Below are 20,777 nucleotides of genomic sequence, written 5' to 3'. Positions count from 1 at the left end.
ACACTGGTTGCAAAAATAGATATTAACCCTTTTTTTACGTGCACGAAGGATTTAAAGAGGTAACTCACAAGAAAAGATAAATAGCCAATATGCCCATGAAAAGATGCTTAACATTATTATTCATCAGGGAAATACAAATTAGAACCCCACACACCCACTAAACAAACTAAAATTAAAAACTGACAAAACTGTGGAACCCTCATGCATTGATAATTTCCTGCCACTTTGAAAAGCAGTTTGGCCATTCTTTTTTTTCTTTTTTTTTTTTTTTTTTTTTTTTTGCGGTATGCGGGCCTCTCACTGTCACGGCCTCTCCCGTTGCGGAGCACAGGCTCCGGATGCGCAGGCCCAGCAGCCATGGCCCACGGGCCCAGCCGCTCCGCGGCATGTGGGATCCTCCCGGACCGGGGCACGAACCCGCGTCCCCTTCATCGGCAGGCGGACTCTCAACCACTGCGCCACCAGGGAAGCCCTGGCCATTCTTTAAGAACTAAATTTAGGGCTTCCCTCCCCTTGTGGCGCAGTGGTTGAGAATCTGCCTGCTAATGCAGGGGACACGGGTTCGAGCCCTGGTCTGGGAAGATCCCACATGCCGCGGAGCAACTAGACCCGTGAGCCACAACTACTGAGCCTGCACGTCTGGAGCCTGTGCTCTGCAACAAGAGAGGCCGCGATGGTGAAAGGCCCACGCACAGCGATGAAGAGTGGCCCCTGCTTGCCACAACTAGAGAAAGCCCAGAAACGAAGACCCAACACAGCCAAAAATGAATACATAAATAAACAATTTTTTTAAGTACTAAATTTATACTTAAAACATGATCCAGCCATTGCACTCCTAAGTATTTACCCAAGAGAAATGAAAGCATATGTCCATCCAAGGATTTTATTCATAATAACCAAAATTTGGAAATAATCTAGGTGTCCAACAGATGAACAAATGAACAGATTAGCTAATTGTAGTGTATCCACACAATGAAATACTACTCAACAATAAAAAGAAATGAATGAAGCCACAGGCTATCAATAGATGAATGGGTAAACAAAGTGTAATTACACAAAATGAAATTATTCAGCCTTAAAAAGGAATGAAATTCTGGCACATGCTTCAACAAGGATAAACATTGATAATATTACACTTAGTGAAAAAAGCCAGACATAGAAGAAAAAACACAGGGTGACTGTGAAGAAGTACAGGGGGATATTTTGGGGTGACAGAAAGGTTCTATGACGTGATAAGCTGGTAGTTATATTTGTCTAGACATTTGTCAAAACTCATTAAACAATGCTTAAGATATGTGCATTTTATTGTATCTAAATTATACCTCAATTGGGAATTCCCTGGCAGTCCAGTGGTTAGGACTCTGTGCTTTCATTGCCGAGGGCACGCGTTCAATCCCTGGTCAGGAAATTAGGATCTCACAGACTGCACAGAGTGGCCAAAATAAATAAATAAAAATGGGTAAAAAAAAAAAAAATATATATATATATATATATACATATATATACACACACAATAAAGAAATTTTTAAAATAATAAAAATAAATTATACCTCAATAAACATGATTTTTAAAGAAAAAAATTAAACATCATATTTATTATCATCATCATCCTTCCAGATACTTGTGGAAACAATGCCTCAGAAATTGTCAGTTAAGCCTGTTTTATGGATAACAAAGCTGAGGCCAGATGTAGGCCAGTGATTTCCCAAGCCAAGAAAGCAATATGAAGTAGAGCTGGAAACAGAGCCTCTTTTGGACTCCTACCTCATAGGTCAGAACCCTCCAGGCAACAGTCATCTTTGGTGACCTGTGCCTTCTCTGTGTGAGGGGCTCCAGAGACACAAGCCCAGTGTAGCTCATAGGACTCTCATAATGGGGCATCAAACAAACACAAAACCAGGATTCCAAGCCAGCCCAAGGAACAGCCTGGAGGAGCTGAACCTTCCCAGCCCAGACCTGGAGACCTCCAGTGACAGAAAACTTTCCCTGCCTCATCATAATTTGTAACCTGTGGCTTCTGGACTGGTCATTGTTATCTCCATTTTGTTTTTTGCTTTTTGTTTTTTAATAAATTTATTTATTTATTTATTTTTGGCTGCATTGGGTCTTCATTACTGCATGCGGGCTTTTCTCTAGTTGCGGCAAGTGGGGGCTACTCTTCGTTGCAGTGCATGGGCTTCTCATTGTGGTGGCTTCTCTTGTTGCGGAGCATGGGCTCTAGGCACACGGGCTCCAGTAGTTGCGGCACATGGGCTCAGTAGTTGTGGTGCAAGGGCTTAGTTGCTCCACGGCATGTGGGATCGTCCTGGACCAGGGCTCAAACTCGTGTCTCCTGCACCGGCAGGCAGATTTTTTTTTTCTGACATCTTTATTGGAGTATAATTGCTTTACAACGTGTGTTAGTTTCTGATGTATAGCAAAATGAATCAGCTATACATAAACATATATCCCCATATCGCCTCCCTCTTGCATCTCCCTCCCACCCTCCCTATCCCACCCCTCTAGGTGGTCACAAAGCACTGAGCTAATTTCCCTGTGCTATGTGGCTGCTTCCCATTAGCTATCTATTTTACATTTGGTAGTGTATATATGTCAATGCCACTCTCTCACTTCGTCCCAGCTTACTTCCCCCTCACCGTGTTCTTAAGGGCAGGAGGATTCTTAACCACTGTGCCACCAGAGAAGCCCACTATCTCCATTTTGACTCACACTAATGATTCACTGCCTGGGTCCCTCCAGATTCCTGAGGGTTTCCCTTTTAGGGAACCACCCACCCCCCATACTGGAGCAGAGGTTTCCCTAAATCCCAGAGGACTATAGCCCTCCTGAGAATCAGGTGGATACAGACAGGCTTTGGTCTTCAGACCTCAGCTCTGAGAGCAGACACAGACCCATGTGGCCCCTCACTGCAGATGAGTCTCAATATTGAAACAGGAGGGAAGGGTGCAGGGCACAAGCTTTGAAAGAATGTCATAGCCCGAGGACATGACATAAACTGATTAGAACCAAATGGGTCCAAGATGGCAGACAAGTCAACTTCCACTAGACCTTGAGCCTCAGTATACAGCTCATTGTAACACATCAGTAAGCTAACTGACACACCCACAGAGCCATGACAGTTCCAAGGCCAACCATAAGTATCAAAAAGTGGGTGGTGGCCCAATTCCTGGAAATCCCCACCCTTTCTCATAATAGCTGGAATACTCCTCCCACTCATTAGCCTATGAAATTACCCACCTCTATAAAAAGTGATAACCCATACCCTGGTGCTCCTCTTGCCTTCTGAGATGGCCCACTGTCTGTCTGTGAAGTGTGTTTCTCTCTAAATAAATCCACTTCTTACCTATCACTTTGTATCTCACTGAATTCTTTCTGCAATGAGACTTTAAGAACCTGAGCTTCATTAAATCCTGAAACCAGGTGTGTGATCTCAGTTGGAAGACTGTGAGTTTTGGCCAGCTGCATGGGTTCAAGTCCCAATTAGAGTTTTGGCTGAGTTTGAGTCCCAGCACTTGGGTTCCAAGTCCCAATCTGAGGTGCATGGTTTCAATATCTCTCTGGTGGACAGCCACCTCCACTCCATATATATATATGGGGAGAGAGAGAGATCAATTGAGTGATTGAGATTATAAACTTATAAACTGTTTGCTCATGTGATTATAGAGGCTGAGAACTCCCAAGATCTGCCATTGGCAAACTTGAAACCCAGGAGAGCCAATGTGTAGTTCTAGCTCAAGTCTGAAGGCATAAAAACCAAGAGAGCTGATGGTATAAATTCCAGTCCCAAATCTGGCAGTCTCAGAGACCCTGAAAGAGCTGATGTTTTGGTCGTACCCCAAAGGCTTGAAAAAGAACAATATTCCAGCTCAAGCAATCAGACAGGAGGGGTTTCCTTTTACTCAGCTTTTTTGTTCTATTCAGAACTTCAACTGATTGGATGAGGCCTACCCATATTAGGGAGGGTAATCTGCTTTACTCAGTCTATTCAAATATTAATTTCAAAAACTAAAAGTAAGAAAAAGAAAAAATAAACAAATGTTAATCTGACACAGAAACACCCTCAGACACACACCCAGAATAATGTTTGGCTAAATGTCTAGATACTCCATGGTCATTTCAAGTTGACACATAAAATTAACCATCACACAGTGTGTTGTTAAATTTCCACATATTTGTGATTTTTGTTTTCAGTTTTCCTTATCTTATTCATGTCTAGTTTCATTCCATTGTGACCAGAAAGGAAAAGATACTCAGTATTATTTCAATCTTTTTAAATTTATTGAAACTTATTTGTGGCCTAACATATGGCCTGCTCTGGAGAATGTTCCATGTTCACTTGAGAAGAATGTGTATTCTGCTATTGTTGGGTGGAATGTTCTGTATATCTCTGTTAGGTTTAGTTGGTTTACAGTGTTGCTCAAGTCCTCCATTTCCTTACTGCTCTTGTCTGGTTGTTCTATCCATCATTGAACATGGAGTATTGAAGTCTCCAACTATTATTATAGAACTGTATATTTCTTCTTTCCATTCTGTCAATTTTTGCTTCATATATTTTGGGGCTCTGTTGTAAGATGTATGTATGTTCATAACTGTTATATCTTCTTGCTATATTGTACCTTTTATCAATATTTTCCTTCTCTGTCTCTTGTAAACTGTTTTGATTTAGGTCTAATTTGTCTTACAATAATATAGCCTCCCAACTCTCTTTTGGTTACTATTTTAATGGAATATATTTTTCCACCGCTTACTTTCAACCTCTTTGTGCCCTTATACCTAACGTGAGTCTCTTATAGATACATAGATAGAACTTTTTTTAAAAAAATCCAATTTGGGGAATTCCCTGGCAGTCCAGTGGTTAAGACTCCACACTTTCACTGCTGAGGGCCCAGGTTCAATCCCTGGCCAGGGAACTAAGATTCCACAAGCCACACAGCTCAATAAATAAATAAATAAAAATACTATATATATATATATATATATATATATGCCATCTGAATGACCAAAATATATATTCTCATATATATTTGGTATTCATCTACAGTGTCTGGTTCACAGCTCTTAAAACCCTTGGAATTTTCTGAGAGAGAAGAACAATGGATTAATATCTGGTCTCTTGTCCTGTCCTCAATTCCTGAAAACTCTTCAGGGAAAGTGACTTTTGGATCCCACCTAAGGGTGGGGGCTGATTGCCAGGAGAACTTTTAGTCTCACTCCCCAGACCTCCATGGAGGGGAGAGGGGCTGGAGGTTAAATCAATCACCAAAGCCCAATGGTTTAATCCATCATGCCCATGTAATGAAGCCTTCATAAAACCCCAAAAGGACAGGGTTCAGAGAGCTTCTGCATTGGTGAACATGTGGAGATATGGGGTGAGTGATGTACCTGAAGAGGGCATGGAAGCTCCACACCCCTTCCCCATGCCTTGCTCTTTGAATCTCTTCTTCTGGCTGTTGACTGGTATCCCTTAATAATTGTTTTATAATAAACCAGTAATCTAGTAAGTAAAATGTTTCTCTGAGTTCTGTGAACTGTTCTAGCAAATTAATCGAAATTGTAGAGCAGGTCTTGGGAACCTCTGATATATAGCCAGTGGGTCAGAAGTACAGGTGACAACCTGGAGTTGAGATTAGCATTGTAAGTTGGAGGGGGTTGTCCTAAACTCAATTTGTGTCCAGTTGGTTAGAAGCACAGGTAACAACTTCACCTGTGTCTGAAGTGGAGGGCAGTCTTGTGGGACTGAGCCCTTGACCCATGGAATCTGATTCTATCTCTGGATAGATAGTATCGGAATTGAGTTAAATTCTCAGACACCCTGTGGGGAAGCCGCCACACACATGTTGGAATTGGGTTCAGGGAACCCTTATTTATTCCATTTCTGCCTTTAAAGAAAATTTAGTTGTTTAGTTGATATTTTGTAGTGTATCACTTTGATTCCTTTCTTTTCTTATATATATATACATATATATATATATATATTTTTTTTTTTTTTTTTTTTTTTTTTTCCAGTACGCGGGCCTCTCACTGCTGTGGCCTCTCCCATTGCAGAGCACAGGCTCCGGACACACAGGCTCAGCGGCCATGGCTCATGGGTCCAGCTGCTCCACGACACATGGGATCCTCCTGGACTGGGGCACAAACCCGTGTCCCCTGCATCGGCAGGCGGACTCTCAACCACTGCGCCACCAGGGAAGTCCCTTTTTTGTATATTTTAAAATTATTTTCTTAGTGGCTTACTTAGGGATTACAATTGATATCTTAAATTTATGACAAGCTAGTTTGAATAATACCAACTTAGTTTCAAGAGTTTACAAGCACTCTGCTCCTATACATCTCTGTTCCTCCCCCTTTATATTGTTACTGTTACAAATTATATCTTTATACATTTTATGACTACTAACATGGATTTATAGTTGCTTTATGCATTTGCCTTTTAAATCATGTAGAAAAAAATAGAGAAATTACAAACCAAACCAAAAGTATCATGATCTTGGCTTTTATATTTACCTATGAAGTTACCTTTACTAGTATTCTTTATTTTAAATTATGGCCTCAAGTTACTGTCTAGTGTCCTTTCATTTTAGCCTGAAAGATTCCCTTTAGCATTTCTCATAGGGCAGGTCTACTACTATATCATTGTTTATTTTAAATAAGCAAATAGGGACTTCCTTGGCAGTACAGGGGTTAAGACTCCCAGCTTCCACTGCAGGGGGTGCAGGTTCGATCCCCAGTCGGGGAGCTAAGATCCCACATGCCTGGCAGCGAGGCCAAAAAAAAAAAAAAAGCAAATAGTTTAAATTTTCCTCAGTTTTACTTTCCAACACATAAACTTCTACAGATATAACTCACGTAAAATCTCTCGAGTCCTCAGTTTTAAGAGTGTATGGCCTGCCGCCCGGAGCCAACGAGGCTGTGAAAAGGGTGCGTCTCGCCGCCCCTGGCCCACCTGGCCCTGTGTTGGGTGCTGGGCGGCATTGCCTGTCTCGGGGTGCCCAGGATAAAGGTAGCAGTAATGCTGACGCTGGCAAGCAAACTGAAGCAGAATGATGGTCTCAAAGGGTCCAGTTCGTGAGCCACAGCCTCTGACTCCACTTGGTGGGTTTCTGTGAGAGCAGGCTGCTTGTTAAAGAGGTTGCAGAACTTGTCGCTAATTTACCTTAAAGTGTATTTTCCTGATCCAAACAAGCTTCACTGTTTCAGATAACTGTCACCTCAGATGAGGGTTACTACCAGGGTGGAAAACTTCAGTTTGAAACTGAAGTTCGGGGAGTTCCCTGGTGGTCCAGTGGGTAAAACTCTGCGCTCCCAATGCAGGAGGCCCAGGTTTGATCCCTGGGGGGGAACTAGATCCTACGTGCATGCTGCAACTAAGAGTCCACATGCTGCAACCAAAGGATTCTGTGTGCAGCAGCCAAGACCCGGTGCGGCATCAATAAATAAATGAATGAATGAATGAAACTGAAGTTCCTGATGTGTACAACATGGTGCCTCCCAAAGTGAAATGCTTGACCAGGAACTGGCACCCAAACACCACAGAGACAGGCGAAATACATAGAAGTTTACTGAGAGCCCATTCGACTGATGGCACCGGCTGGGATCCCACAAAGACACTGAAGGATTTTTTTTTTTTTTTTTTTTTTTTTTTTGCCTCACCACAGGCACTCAGGATCTTAATTTCCAACCAGGGATCGAACCTGTGCCCCCTGCAGTGGAAGCTTGGAGTCTTAACCACTGGACCACCAGGGAAGTCCCACTGAAAACAGTGTTTAGGTGTTAAACTCTTTGTTTACTGATCTTTTGAATTTCAATGATCAACTGAATATTGAAGCTACAGAACATCTGCAGGACAAGGAAGACTTCAGCAATAAAGTTGAAGACTATATTAAGCATTATGCCAGATGACAGGAGGAGAAGACTGCAGGGCTGTGGACTGTGCATTAGAAGTTCGTCTCCAACTGAAACCAACAGGGAGCCTCCTCCCCAGTCCTCGTGCTCCCCTCAGTCACGCTGGGTCGTCAGAGTCCTGTGACCGACCATGTTGTCCTGAGCAAGAACCTCTTCACAACCACCCACTGTAGATGGAGAGTTCCACATAAACACAACAAGGAAATGTGTTTGGGGTTCTAAAGCATTGTCTGCTTAACTTAACATGTTTACTTTTTTGGAACTGTACTGTATAGACTGTTGATAAGATTCTCGAGAAGTTGTAATGAACCCAACATTGAGGCTAGAGCTTGCTTCTCACCCTTTTCCCAAAGTCAGTTACCTGCACAGGTGATGCTAATGTTGTGCTCATTGTAGTTCACAGACTGGCGATCAGAAACCTCCTACAAACTGTTACTGGATGCAAATTCTCTTAGCTCCTTCCATGAATGTTGGCCCTGCCTAGACATCGTGAAGCTTCCCAGAATGCATAGTCATTCACTGTAGATCTCTTACTGAAATGCATATTTTATTTAATGTAAGTATATTTTGGAACAGATTTGTAATTTGTATGATTTAATGCTTTATTATTTTCTATTCTCAGTTTGTATTTTCATTGTATAGAGCAGACAGGAAGATGTTTGGGCAAGCCACTATTGAAGAGAAATTTTAAAAAAATATGAAAGACAAAAAAAAAGAGTGTCCGTGGTTTTGAGACTAAAAACTTTGAGATCCACTGTTCTAGAGTTTATTTCTGGGAGTCAAATTGTCAGATCATGGCTATGAGAGAATGCATGTTCTTACATTTAATCAATAACATAAAACTTTGGGACTTCCCTGGTGGTCCAGTGGTTAAGACTCCACACTCTTGCCTGGGTTCGAACCCACTCTCGCCTGGGTTCGATCCCTGGTCAGGGAACTAGCTCCCGCATGCATGCTGCAACTAAGAGTCCTCATGCTGCAACTAAAGACCTCCCGCGCTGCAACTAAGAAGTCCACATGCTGCAATGAAGATCTTGCATACCGCAGCGAAGACCTGGCTCAGCCAAATGAATGAATAACTAAATAAATAATCCCACATGGCGCATGGTGTGGCCAAAAAAAAAATCAAACTTCTTCCCCAAATGGTTATATAGCAATAAGCAATAATCTTTTAAAACTGCATCTCTGGGGCTTCCCTGGTGGCGCAGTGGTTGAGAGCCCGCCTGTCGATGCAGGGCACACGGGTTCGTGCCCCGGTCCGGGAGGATCCCACATGCCGCGGAGCGGCTGGGCCCGTGAGCCATGGCCGCTGAGCCTGCGCGTCCAGAGCCTGTGCTCTGCAACGGGAGAGGCCACAGCAGTGAGAGGCCCGCGTACGACAAAAAAAAAAAACAAAAAACTGCATCTCTGGCCCTCCTTTTATAACTCGTCTCTTACACTCCTCTCTCCCCTGCTCTGGCCACATTGGCCTCCACACTGTCCCAGGCTCACAGGTTTATTTCCACGTGTTTGCTCACTGTCTCATTTCTGTTGCTTCTCAGCCCTAATATCTCCTCACCTGACATCATATTGCACATTTGTTTATATGTCTGATCACCCTCTACAACAGCACTGTCCAACAGAAATATAATGCAAGCCACAAATGTGGGCACCATATGTAATTTAAAAATTCTTGGTAATGTTAAAAAAAGTCAAAAACAGGTTAAATTATTTTAATAAGATATTTTATTTAACCCAAAATACTCTAAATATGATCATTTCAATATAAAATCAATATTTAAAATGTTAGATATTTAACATTATTTTTTTACTAAATCTTTGACATCAGGTATGTATTTTACACTTACAACACTTCTCAATTCAGATTACACATTTCAAAAGCTCAGTAGTAGCGTGTGGCTAGCGGCTACCATATTTGACAGCACTGCTCTAAAATGTAAGCCCTGTAAAAGCAGAGCTTGGTCTGTCTTGTTCCTGGCTAAATACCCAGCACCTACAACAGTGACCGGCACTTTTTTTTTTTTTTGCGGTACGCGGGCCTCTCACTGCTGCGGCCTCTCCTGCCGTGGAGCACAGGCTCCGGACGCGCAGGCTCAGCGGCCACGGCTCACGGGCCCAGCCGCTCCGCGGCACGTGGGATCCTCCCAGACCGGGGCACGAACTCGCATCTCCTGCATTGGCAGGAGGACTCCCAACCACTGCGCCACCAGGGAAGCCCCCAGCACATATTTTATATTCAATTAGTGTTTGTTGAATTCGTGGATGAATAGAACGGCTTTGCACTCCTTGGCATCCTTCCGTAGGACAGGTCCCAGCCCTCTGAGAACACATCAACTGGCTGGCAACCATCAGGCATAGTCAGGACAGCAGCGCCACCTGCTGGGAAATGGGGAGTCACGCACCCATGAGAATCAGGCACCAGGACTCAAGGCTGGTGGAGCGGGCAAAGACAGGAGGTGGGCTCTGGATGCCTGGAATGTTATACCTCACCTGAGTCTTGGACCCTCAATTTTCCAAAAATCTTCCCCAGACCTTATCTCCTAGTATTACCAAGGTAACGATCATATTAAGAATTCCATCAATAATAAGACTAACCTGGTGGCACAGTGGTTAAGAATCCAACTGCCAATGCAGGGAACACTGGGTTCGAGCCCTGGTCCGGGAAGATCTCACATGCCGCGGAGCAACTAAGACCGTGTGCCACAACTACTGGACCGTGGCAGGCTCCCTTTTGCATGGTCTACACTGGAACTCTGGAAATGGCTGCCTGAAAGTCTCCTACAGGCCAGCCCTCTGCCCAATCCTTTTCTTTTTTTTTTTTTTTTTTTTGCGGTATGCGGGCCTCTCACTGTTGTGGCCTCTCCCGTTGCGGAGCACAGGCTCCGGACGCACAGGCTCAGCGGCCATGGCTCACGGGCTTAGTTGCTCCGCGGCATGTGGGATCTTCCCGGACCAGGGCACGAACCCGTGTCTCCTGCATCGGCAGGCGGATTCTCAACCACTGCGCCACCAGGGAAGCCCAGTCCTTTTCTTTTTTTAAAATTTATTTATTTATTTTTGGCTGCATTGGGTCTTCATTGCTGTGTGTGGGCTTTCTCTAGTTGCGGCGAGCAGGGGCTACTCTTGGTTGCGTTATGTGGGCTTCTCATTGCGGTGGCTTCTCTTGCTGTGGCGCACAGGCCCTAGAGTGCACGGGCTCAGTAGTTGTGGCACGTGGGCTTAGTTGCTCCGTGGCCTGTGGGATCTTCCTGGACCAGGGCTCGAACCCAGTGTCTCCTGCATTGGCAGGTGGATTCTTAACCACTGAACCATCAGGGAAGCCCTGCCCAGATGAAAGTCAACCTCCTCCAAGACTACACTTGCACATTCGCGCACACACACACACACACACACAAACACACAGAAGTTGCTTGTTTGTAATGTTTGGGGATCCAGAAAGAGTCAGTATGTATAAAATTGTACTAAATGGGGACTTCCCTGGTAGCCCAGTGAGTGAGACTGCGCTCCCAGTGCAGGGGGCCACGGTGTGATCCCTGGTGGGGGATCTATATCCCGCATGCATGCCGCACCTGAGAAGTCTGCATGCCACAACTAAGAGCCCGCATGCCACAACAAAGACCCGGCACAGCCAAAATAAATAAATAAATATTTTTAAAAAGTTGTACTAAATGAATGGCAGCTTTGTCTAACGGCATAGTGGGTCTACAATAACAATCAAGTTTCTGATACAGGTGGAGAAAGCTCCTAGCAACATTGAATGAACAAAGCAGAATAATAATTGTAACAATAATAATAACCCCTAACACTTATTTAGCATTTACTGTATGCCAGAGACTATTCTCTTTATGCTTGTGTTCTTTCCTTATTCCACTCCCCTTCAAGGTAGAAATCACAATTATTCTAATATTACAGGTAAGAAAATGAGTGGAAAGTTTGAGTAACTTGCCCAAGGCCATATAGCTGATGAGCGGCCATACTGGGGTTCAATTCTGGCAGGACACCATGTAGTATATAGAATCTGGTCTGAACTCCATGATTTTTTTAATTTAATAAATATTAACTGAGCACTTTCACATGGGCATACAGCAGCGAACAAAAGTCACTGCTCTCATTTAAAAAAAATTATTTATTTGGCTGTGCCAGGTCTTTGCTGTGGCACGTGGGATCTAGCTCCCTGACCAGGGTTCGAATCCAGGCCCCCCTGCGTTGGGAGCACGGAGTCTCAACCACTAGACCACCAGGGAAGTCCCTCTCATAGAGGATTCATTCTAGTGGAGGAGATAAGACAAATAAATCAGTTTACATATGTCTCCTAGTGATAAGCACTCTGAACAAAACAGCAAGTAATACATCCAACATACTCTTGCCAGGATTCAGCCAGGTCCTTTTGTTAAAATCCTCCTGGGGAGTTCCCTGATGGTCTAGTGGTTAGGATTCGACACTTTCACTGCCATGGCAGGGGTTCAATCCCTGGTCAGGGAACTGAGATCCCACAAGCCATGCAGCGAGGCCAAAAAAAAAAGCCTCCTGGATCCTAGGGCAGACAACAACAGTTCTTTCCTCATCTCCTACCCTGGGTGCAAAGTTGCTGGTTGGCAGTAGGAGGTGGCAAGAAAGTGACTAACAAGTCCAGGCTCTGCCTAGAGATGAGCACACCAGGCAGCTTTACCAAAAGCCCTAAATGAGTAGAAGAGGAATTCAGTTTCAAGGTGAACCAGTTGGGAGGGCTGTGCTGGGCAGGCAGTGAAGGTTGGGAGAGCACGAGATTCAGTCAGGACCCAGAAGTAGGGGTATGATTTGGACTTGAGCCATGCTTACTTAGCTCAAGCCCTGGTATATAATAGGTGCTTAGTAAATGTGGTGAATGACTGATAGAGTTGATAAATGAAAAAAAACAAAAACAAAACAAAACACACACCCTTGTATTGATGCGTGTGTGTGTGAATGAGAGCTCAGAACTTCCAAAGCTCCCAGAGGTCCGCAAGTTGGCAGCCAGATCCATCTGGATGAGCAGAAGGCCAGGGGGGCAGAAGATATTGTTGGCATAGAACAGCCCAGCCCTGGTGAGTGCAGGTCTAGCTTCTCAGCTGGGTCTGAAGCCACCCTTTCTTTTATACTATCTCCAATAAGATGATTTGAAGTAGCTGCCAGGAGGTGGCAGGGCAGATGGACCCCTTGAGGCTCCCTCAAGGCTCGAGAGGGCTCGAGAGGGCAGTGAAAGTCAAGATGGCCAGGAGCTGGCCCATGGTTCAGCCAGTTGGGGCAGAACCAAACTAGAATTTCTCTGACCTTAAGTGCACTGCAGGGGCTTCTAACCTGGAATCCCTGCAAGCACTGCAGGATGTTTAGGGACTCTTTTAAATTATAGGCAAGACTGTGTGTGTAGGGAGTGTTTGTCTGGGAAAGTATCAAAAGCTTTTTCAGATGATGGAGGTAAGGAACGCTGGGGACCCTGTCACAGGGAATGAAATCCATGGTATCCCCTTCCTAGAGTTGGTCTCCAGACAGGCGCTATGCTGCCTTCCCAAATATTGGCTGGCAGCCCCACCATCTCCCTTGGGGTCTGCCATGGAGTACTCAGCCGCTTCCATTCCAGAACGTGTGTGCCCAATCAGGGGGTGGCAGGAAATAAGACTTTCTGCGGTCTTTGGGGGTTACTGGGTACAGCTGGGAGCTTGGAGCAGCTTCCTGCAGCTGCTGGGGACAGGGAGCCAAGAAATGCTTGCCTGTGTTTCCCTGGCTTTCCTGGGACCTGCTGTCCTGCTGCTGAAGTCACTGGGCCTCACCAGGCCCCACTCCAGGCCTCAATGTTGGTACATTTTATCCCATTATGAAAGGAATCTGGAATGAGTTGACTCTAGTGTTGGGCAATGCAGGACCAACAGGAGGCTGCCCAGCTGGCTTATCTTGTCAGTTCCCCTACCTCCTTCCCTGCGCTCCCTGTGCTTGGCCCAAACTCCAGACCATTCTGCTCAGAGTCAGGCAAGTTCCAGCAAAGTCTAGGTTGCCTGGTCAGGGCCTGCTCAGGCAGTCACCTCTTCCCTGTTCTTGTCCATCTGTCCAGGCCTGGACAGGCTCTGCTATTGCTGAATCTTTCCTGGGAATTCCCCAAGCCAGCAGGAAACTAAGCTGTGCCCCTCCCATATGACCCAGCTTCGGTGACCCCTACTCCATATACTTCCTCAGACCAGGCCAGGCTGCCTGACCCCGCTCCATATAACGCCTTGTTTCCTGTGTGCAGCTTTTCCTGAGGAGCTGGAACGTGCGCTTCTCTGTTGTCCTGGCCATGACTTCTAGTTCTCTGCCTTTGGCCTTCTTGCATGTCTGGGAAGAGAGTAGGTGCTCAGTAAAGGGTTTTGTTATTTTATTTATTTATTTTTTTGGCCACACTGTGTGGCATGTGGGATCTTAGTTCCCCAACCAGGGATGGAACCTGCTCCCCCTGCAGTGGAAGCACAGAGTCTTAACCACTGGACCGCCAGGGAAGTCCAAGGGCTTTGCGATTTGATTTGCATACTTCCCTGTCCTCTACCCACTTCCTTACCCTTTTACAATTAAGGACTGAAGTGAGCTTAGATTAAACGCCAGAACTTCTAGAAGACCCTATAATCAGGCTACCCTGAGAACACCTGTGTTCAACCACTGCCCCCTACCCCGCCTCCCCCACCCCCCACCCCAGGTCTTTTTGCTCTTTGAATGGGCCTGGCTGACCTGGAGCCCTCTGCCTTTTCCTCACTGAGGTTGCCCTGAAGCTTCTTCCCTCCCTCACTGGTCCCCGACTACTCATACAACTCAACAGTGTCAAGACTCCCACCAAGGTGAGGCCATGTGAGCAAAGGGAGAAGGAGACAGAGACCCACCCTGTTTCTCCCAAGTCTGGAAGCCCCTCTCATGAATTCAAGGCCTCTGTGTCCTGGGCTCCAGAGGTGGATAGGTCCTGGTAGTTGACGTTTTTTGGTTTTCTTCTCTGGCTGCGTTGGGTCTTTGTTGCTGTGCGCAGGTTTCTCATCACGGTGGCTTCTCTTGTTGCAGAGCACAGGCTCTAGGCACGCAGGCTTCAGTAGTTGCAGCACGCAGGCTCAGTATTTGTGGTGCATGGGCCCTAGAGCGCAGGCTCAGTAGTTGTGGTGCACGGGCTTAGTTGCTCTGCGGCATATGGGATCCTCCTGCACCAGGGCTCCAACCCGTGTCCCCTGCATTGGTGGGCTGATTCTTAACCACTGCGCCACCAGGGAAGTCCCAGTAGCTGAAGTTTTGATGCAGCTGTATCCATCTGTTCACTCATTCAGCAAGCATCAGTAGAGTTCTTTACTCTGGGCCAGGGACAGTGAAGGCTAGGAAGATGAATAAAGATTCGCAGCTTGGCTATTTACTGGCTGTGTGACCTCTGGTGACTTTACCCTTGGGCCTCAGTTTCCTCGTCTGTAACTTGGGGCCAATAATAACAACTGTTGCAGAGGGTTGTTGGGAGGCAAAGTGAAATTTTGTGTGTCCAGGGTGCAGGACAGAGCTCAGTGATGGCAGCTGTTATTATCAAGGGAAAATTTTGTTCTCCAGGAGCTTGAGGTCTCCTAGAAACAATAGGGAGTCAGATGCTGAGAAAGATTTTGGGTGTTGTTCTTGAGTGGAATAGGCAGGACTTGGGTAGGTGGAAGAAGAGGGGCCCACACAGGTGGCATTCTGCAGGGAGTTGAGGGGAGGGGATGAGACTGGTGAGTCTTGACCAGTCTGGGGCAGGCCCCTATTGCCCAGGGTGGTATAGGGTGGGGCTCAAATTTATTCTGCAGGAGGCTGGAAGTCTCTGAAGATATGTTGGTTTGTAAGGTTTGGCCTCCAAAATGTCAATTGGACTCTCTGGGAAGTCTCTCCAGAAGGCTACAGGTCTCCAGCACAGACTTAAGGCTCCAAGAGGCCTCATTTTCAATCAAATGTTTGTTCACTCACTCCAGTTTTACTGGGTACCTTCTAAGTGCCAGGCCCTGTCTCAGGTGCTAGAGGTTCTCAGGATGGAGGGAATAGCCAGACATAGATCCTCTAGTCTGTCCTAGGGATAAACTTTAAGTGAAACATAATAATATGGTGGGGTAAACAAGGGTCCACAGCAGAGACACCCTGCCCAGGCCAGAAACTGAGACAGGGGATGAGCAGGAATGAGGTCAGCCAAGTGGCCAAAAAATTGCTGTGGGCAGAAGTGTCACACATGGGAAGGCTTGAAAGGCTTGAGGGGAGCTGGCAGATGCCTGGCATGTTTGTAGGAACTTAAAGAGGTCCCCTGTGGCTGGGGTCATGTGCAAAGAGAAACTGGAGTAAAGATGTGACGGTAGGTGTTGAGAGAAGTGGAGGGTGGGGGCCAAGCTGGACAGGTCAGGGTGAATGAGAGGTCCTCGCCCACTTGCCTCCCTCCCAGCAGCAGTGGAAAGTCGGGGGCAGAGCACTGAGCAGGGCAGGATCACAGGTAGATTTCAGTTTGGAAGTTAACTTTGGCTGCTGCCTCACAAAGACTGGGTCAGCAGAGGACAGGGCCCCACGGCCCCCACTCCCTGCAGGCCACAGTGGTGTTATGGGAGAAAGTTCTCAGAAGACTAGGCCACAAAAGACTAGGGGGAGGTGCAGGGTAGGGGCTGGCACCTCCCCCTCAGACTAACAGGAGGCAAGGGGACCTTGGTCCTGGAGGAGCCTGGGAGCAGCAGCAGCTGTTGCTCCTCGTGAGGGTTCAGGCAGTCCACAGCTGTGGTGGGTCTCCAGGATTTGAGGTCAAAGACCTCTGAAAGGCAGGGCTGTGGTGGGCCAGCAGGGCCATCGGCCAGGGAAGGGGGAAGTCGTGGCAGTTCAGTGGGATGCAGTGTCCTACTCTGATCCAGCTGTCTGGGAACAGCTGCTGGCCCGGAAGAGGGAGGGAACTCAGGCAGCAGCAGGTGAGGAAGCTCCCTGGCTGCTGGGCTGTGGGAACGGAGGTTGAGAGCCAGTTGTGTGGTGCGAGGGCACTGGGGGAGAGGCAGCATCTGCTGCCAATGGACCAGCCTGGCTCCAGTGTATTCTTTTTTTTTTTTTCTTTTTTTTGGCTGTGCCCCGAAGCTTGTGGGATCTTAGTTCCCCCAACAGGGATCAAACTTGCGCCCTCAGCAGTGAGAGCACAGGGTCCTAACCACAGGACCGCCAGGGAAATCCCAGGCTCCAGTGCTTTCAAAGGCAACTGGAATTCCTCTGGGAAGGAAAGGCTGGGATGAGGATGGGAGTGGGGAGACTAGGGAGGGAGCCAAGTACTTTTCTTTGTGTTCCAGTGGTTTCCCCCAAAGACCATTCTCCTGTGCTGCACTGCCTCCTCTAGACCCCTCCTCCACCCTAGTGGGGTTGTTGTTTTTTTCCTCTCTCACCGACTCTTCAGCTCTCCTTATCTGCACCCGTGTCCTGACCCGTCTAGGAAGGAAAGTAGACAATCCGGCGCCTTTTGGAAAGCTCTGGCCCATTGGGTCATAGAGGGAAAGGGGTTTGCCCAAGGTCCCAGTCAGTCAGCGGCAGGCACAGGGGACCCTGCCTGTGTGCAGCTAGCCCTTGGGGCCTCAACCCTAGGTACCCACTATAAGAGCAACTAGGTCTGGTACACCCCCAGGAACTGCCTCCTGAGAACTGGGAATTGATGGGACTTACTTAATCCCAGTGGTTGTAGGTGCAGTAAAGAGGCCTGTGGGCTCCCACTTCTCTGCCCACCTCAACACCAGGTCCTCAGCACCATCACCATTGACCCAATTGCTGAGGGTCCCAGGCAGCAGGGCGAGTACAAGGAAGTTTCAGGCAGAGGGAGGGCATGGGGTCAGCTGAGGCCAGTCTTCCTTCTTGGGGGCCACAGCATGAGACGAGCAGCTGCTCAGCCCTGCTTTGAGGTCCGGACTATCCCCTACCGGAACAGCCTTCCTCCACCCTGATGTCCCCACCTTTGTATTGTTCCAGCTGCCACATCCCCACATGTGCTTGGGGGCACAGAGATGGGATGGGAATGAAGAGATGAAATGTTTCTTTTTACCTTTGCTGTAAAAATTCTCCAGGGATCATGAATGGGTCTTTGTATGGCTCTTAGGACATGTTAGTGCCTCTGCAAAGAGCCACGACCATGCTTGTAGCCAGTCGTGCCCACACCCAGAGGTCCAGAGCCCTGGCTTCAAGTTGGGGTCTCTCTTACCTCAAGAGCCTAGTCCCCAGTCTGTCCTGTTCCAGGCCTTCTTCTTCTTTTTTTTTAAAAAATATTTATTTATTTATGTATTTGTCTGTGCTGTGTCTTAGTTGTGGTGTGCAGGATCTTTTTTTTTTTTTTTTTTTTTTTGTGGTACGCGGGCCTCTCACTGTTGTGGCCTCTCCCGTTGCGGAGCACAGGCTCTGGACGCACAGGCTCAATGGCCATGGCTCACGGGCCCAGCCGCTCTGCGGCATGTGGAATCTTCCCGGACCGGGGCACGAACCCGTGTCCCCTGCATCAGCAGGCAGACTCTCAGCCACTGCGCCACCAGGGAAGCCCGCAGAATCTTTTTAGTTGTGTCATGTGGGATCTAGTTCCCTGACCAGGGATCGAACCCGGGCCCCTGCATTGGGAGTGCAGAGTCTTAACCACTGGACCACCAAGGAAGTTCCCTGTTCCAGGCCTTCCTGGTTCCTGGGGTCTCGTCAAGTTCAGCCGACTGAACCCATCTGATGAATATAGACCCTCTTCTGCCCATCCCTGGGTAACCTCAGCCAGGACCTCAGTCCATTCCATTCGGCTAAGTGGCAGCTGCAGGGAGGGAGATTTGAAGGTTACCAGTCCTGATCAGTGAGCAGAAGGGAGATGGATGGGACAGCTGGCTGAGGCCTCATGTGCCTGCCAGGTGACACCCCATGTGTCCTGAGGGCCTCCTGCAATCCTTTGTCTGGCAGCAGCCCCAGGGGAGTTGGGTGGGGGGGGATCGCCCAGAACCTGTCTTGGGGCAGGACATTCCCACCCCCCCAACACACACACTCCTCTGCTCTTTCCCCGCCTTCACCTTGGCCCAGACCAGGTGCTTCCTTTCCTCAAAGGGTTGGTGCTAGACCCTTTCTGGTGGGCTCTGCATGGTCTGTCCTAAAGCCCTTACCTACAGTGCATACCAGGAGCTGTCCAAGCCATTCCTCTCCCCACAGGCATGTTCCCTCCCCACTGGTCCTTCTTCCTCTGGGGCTGAAAGGAGGGGTGCTGCCTCTCTGACCTCTCTGTATTCCTGTGGAAGGTGGAGGCAGGGAAAGTGAGAAATTTTCTCTCTAAATGCTTGTTCTGACTTGACTTCCATGGTGCCTGCTGTCCCTCCCCCTGGGATCCCCATCTGTGCCCCTTCCCCTGCCTGGTCTCCCACCCCTTTCCCCACCTCCAAGGGGAAGGAGGAGCTCCAGGGCTGAGGCCAAGCTGCTGCCCCCTCATTCCTCACCCCACTGCATTCCTTCCAGGAGGCCTGAGGGCACTCTCCCACTCCCCTCCTCCTCCTCCTCCTCCTTGCTCCCACCCTTCAGCTTCCCTGCCCCTTGCTTCTGGGATCCTATACTTCTGGCAAACCCAAGCCTGATTAAATCCAGCTCCAGTGCCTGCCCTCCCACCAGTCACTCTTTCTCCCTTGTTCAGTGTTCCATTCACTGCTCAGGCCATGGTGACCTCCCGGTTTCCTCAGACCCATCTGTCCACTTTCTCCTCTGCCTTCACTGTTGTCTATTCCCTAGAAAACCCCAGGACTTCCTCCTTTACCTCCTGCGGGCTCTGCCTTCAAAGAGAGGACTTTCCTGGCCCCTCCCGGCCCTCTCATCCCGATTATTACATTTTTATTTACTTATTTACTGTATAGCTTATGACACTAGAATTTGGGCTCCACAAGAGCAGCTTGTTCCTTTTATCCCTTGCTGTGTTTCCAGCATACAGTTGACTCAGTAAATATCTCTGGATTAATAATACACTGACATGTTTCACACTGGTCCTGATTCAGTCATATAAAGTGATATTCTGTCACTCTCAGTGAGCAGGCAAATCTGAAGCCCACATATGACGTCACTTGATGATGAGGGACAGGCTCAGAGAAGGCAACTAGCTTATTTCAGGTCACACAGTGAACTTAGCTCTGGGTCGCAGCAGTGGTTTATTCCTCATATGGACACACCTGGAGGTTTGGCTGATCTGCTAACATCCACTCTTTATCCTTTATTAGCTCCCCTCAAGATGCCTGGATGGATCCTTCTTACTCCTCCCCCAAATGCTGGTGATTTCCCAGACCACAGGTGAGGCTCCCAGGGACACTGCCTGTATCTGTCAGCACTCAGCCTAGAGCAAAGGCTGTCTGTCCACTCAGGTTCAACACTTTCCGGTGTTCTAATGGCATACCCATTAGCCATGAGAGCAGAGTCAGAACCAGTGGTTGTCAGGTAACCTGTTAATGTCTCTTGGCTAAGGGGCCACTGAGAGGAGCCGAGGCTGATGAGAGGCACACTCCCAGATCTCAGGCCAGCTCTGAGAGGAGAGGTCTTTTTGCCATGGAGGAGCCCTGGCCAAACTCTGGGCCAGACATGGACATATGACTGAGCGTGGAGAAGGGACTTTTAATCTGGCTGAACAAGAAGAGTGTTGGTCTGAGGGCCTGGGTTCAATCCTGGTCAGGGAGCTAAAAATCCTATAAGCTGCATGGCGTGGCCAAAAAATAATAATAATAACTAAACTAAACTAAAAAAAAAAAAAGACTGTGGGTGGCTTCCGCCAAGACTCTGCGTTTAGGGGTTAGCTGGTCAGTGACTAAAAAAATTAACAAAGATGCCCCTCAGCTTTTCTTGCCTCTACTGGCTCCTCGGCCAGACCAGACCTAATCTGGTGTTTAGTCCAGTGCTCAAGGCCACAG

General features: G+C 47.6%; 1 non-coding gene and 1 pseudogene across 1 annotated transcript; one reads left to right on the top strand and one right to left on the bottom strand.

The window, feature by feature from the left end:
• The first annotated feature begins 6,901 nt into the window (after positions 1-6,901).
• Positions 6,902-7,972, top strand: LOC131764110 (NEDD8-conjugating enzyme UBE2F-like; annotated as a pseudogene).
• A 10,475-nt stretch (positions 7,973-18,447) lies between these two features.
• On the bottom strand, positions 18,448-18,519 carry TRNAG-CCC (transfer RNA glycine (anticodon CCC)). The gene has a single exon. It is a non-coding gene; the product is annotated as a tRNA-Gly (tRNA).
• Positions 18,520-20,777: the final 2,258 nt, after the last annotated feature.

This window comes from Kogia breviceps, chromosome 10, assembly GCF_026419965.1.
Source record: "Kogia breviceps isolate mKogBre1 chromosome 10, mKogBre1 haplotype 1, whole genome shotgun sequence".
Lineage (NCBI taxonomy): Eukaryota > Metazoa > Chordata > Mammalia > Artiodactyla > Physeteridae > Kogia > Kogia breviceps.
The sequence above is the reverse complement of the archived record's forward strand: the minus strand, read 5'-3'. Positions and strand labels throughout refer to the sequence as shown.